The sequence below is a fragment of the Apodemus sylvaticus genome, chromosome 23, assembly GCF_947179515.1.
Source record: "Apodemus sylvaticus chromosome 23, mApoSyl1.1, whole genome shotgun sequence".
In the NCBI taxonomy this organism is placed as follows: Eukaryota; Metazoa; Chordata; class Mammalia; order Rodentia; family Muridae; genus Apodemus; species Apodemus sylvaticus.
In genome coordinates, this window is record NC_067494.1 from 49,864,891 (window position 1) to 49,867,561 (window position 2,671).

At 44.4% G+C, this 2,671-nt stretch overlaps 1 pseudogene; it reads left to right on the forward strand.

Annotated features, from left to right (window-relative positions):
* The first annotated feature begins 666 nt into the window (after positions 1–666).
* On the forward strand, positions 667–1,904 carry LOC127673640 (60S ribosomal protein L3-like; annotated as a pseudogene).
* The last annotated feature ends 767 nt before the right edge of the window (positions 1,905–2,671 follow it).

The window sequence follows — 2,671 nt, forward strand, 5'->3', positions numbered from 1 at the left end:
TACATGTATTTGTGGATTCATGGGTCATGAGACAGAAGACAGAAACTTCAGGAGGTAGGGCATGATTGGAAGAACTAGATCATTTGGGGTGGATCCCTGAAGGGCATGACTTTGGTCCTCAGCTCCCTCTCAGCTTTGTCTGTTTTGGACACCATGAGGTTTGTAGTTTTATTCTATTACGTGCTCTCACCTTGATATGCTACGTTACCACAGGCCCCCAAACAGTGGTGCTAAAGCCATGAAGCAAAGATCACTCTTTCCCTCTGAGATCAGTTATCTCAGTTCCTTTTATGTGGCAATGGAAATCTGACCAACAATACGTATTGTAAACACCAGGAATGAATTGTGTGGCTCCAATAGTGTAAGGTGAAGGAAGCATTAGTAGGCATTTGAAGAGGTGAAATGGTCTACTTACTATGAGCAATGGGATTGAAATCCAGAAAGCTATGAAACCACACATCTTTAAATAGTCACAATCACAGCACATATTTATTGAAATATAGTTAGTAACACAATAATCCATGGTCATATTGGAAGGCAAAATCATCTACCTAAATACTCAATAAAAAGTAACAAAGTCAAAGATTTGAATCAACAAAAGTGACCTAGTTGAGGGTGTTTGGTTTGTTTAACACACAGATATTGTGGATCTCTAGCAGTGGCGTGTGGCGGTGAGATGTCTGACAGGAAATTCTCAGCTCCCAGGCATGGGTCCTTGGGCTTCTTGCCTCAAAAGCGCAGCAGCCGGCATTGTGGGAAGGTGAAGAGTTTTCCCAAGGATGACCCTTCCAAGCCTGTGCACCTCACAGCCTTTCTGGGCTACAAGGCTGGCATGACCACATCGTCCGGGAAGTTGACAGGCCAGGATCTAAGGTGAACATGAAAGAAGTCATGGAGGCTATGACCATTGTGGTAACCCCACCCATGGTGGTCATGGGCATTGTGGGATATGTTGAAACCCCACAAGGTCTCTGGACCTTCAAGACTGTATTTGCTGAGCATATCAGTGATGAGTGTAAAAGGCGATTCTATAAGAACTGGCACAAATCTAAGAAGAAGGCTTTCACCAAGTACTGTAAGAAATGGCAGAATGACACAGGAAAGAAGCAGCTGGAGAAGGACTTCAACAGCATGAAAAAGTACTGCCAGGTCACCTGCATCATTGCCCAAACTCAGATGCACCTGCTCCCTCTGCGGCAGAAGAAAGCACACCTGATGGAGATCCAGGTGAATGGGGGTGGAATGGGGTAGGGGGGCTGTGGCTGAGAAGCTGGACTGGGCCTGGGAGAGGCTGGAGCAGCAGGTGCCTGTGAACCAGGTGTTTGGGCAGGACAAGATGATTGACGTCATTGGCATGACAAAAGGCAGAGGGTACAAAGGGGTGCCCCGAAAGGCCCATGGAGGTCTGCGCAAGGTTGCCTCTGCTGGAGCCTGGCATCCTGCCCATGTAGCCTTCTCTGTGGCTCGAGCTGGGCAGAAAGGCTACCATCACTGAACAGAGATTAACAAGAAGATTTACAAGATTGGTCAAGGCTACCTCATCAAGGATGGTAAACTGATCAAGAGCAATGCATCTACTGACTATGACCTGTCTGACAAGAGCATCAATCCACTGTGTGGCTTTGTGCATTATGGTGAGGTTGCAGATGACTTCATCATGCTCAAAGGCTGTGTGGTGGGAACCAACAAGAGAGTGCTTACTCTTTGCAAGTCCTTGCTGGTCCAGACCAAATGTCTGGAGAAGATTGACCTGAAGTTCATTGACATCACCTCCAAGTTTGGCCATAGTTGTTTCCAGACCATGGAGCAGAAAAAAGCCTTCATGGGACCACTCAAGAAAGATCGCATTGCCAAGGAGGAAGGTGCTTGATTCCAGGATCACTTTGCACAGCTGCCAGGGTCTCGTCAATAAAATATTTCTAGTAACAACAACACAGATATTGTGATTCTAAGATGGTCTCAATATATTTATGTAGCTGAGGCTGGAATTAACTTCTAATCCTCTTGTCTCTGCCTTACAAGTCCTGAGATACAAGCATGTATCTCACTACATTCAAATAAGACCTATTTGAACCTGTACAAAACGTATATGATAAGAATCGAACCCTAATCCTTTTCATGTTATAATTAACATCCAGTGTGTTATCATAGAATGGATAAAATATTCAGAAGATTGAAATAATTAAGAATATTTAATTTTACCTCCAAGGATTTAATTTAGATGTCAGTACAAACAGGAAATTAAAAAGTCCCTAAGTACTGGAAATTAAAGCAACAACTCAAAAAAGAAATAATGGAAATGAGAAAATACTTAGCAAAAGATTGCATAGATGCTACACTTTATAATTTAAGTGAAGAGTACTGGTCTGTCTCATGAGAAAAACAAAAGGACTCAGAACTCTAATTTACATAAAGAGGAAAGCCTGATTGACCTTTGATGTTAGAGACCAGGTGATTCATCCCTGGCATGGAGGGATGTTGGAACCCCTTATCCTGTTGCCCCTCCCCCTGCTTCTATGAGTGTGCTCCCCCCATCCACTCCCACCTTCCTACCCTCACAATTGAGCCTTCAGAGGACCAAAGGCCTCTTCTCCCACTGATGCTCAACAAGGCCATCCTCTGCTACATGTGCAGTAGGAGCCATGGGACCCTCTATGTGTATTTGGTTGGT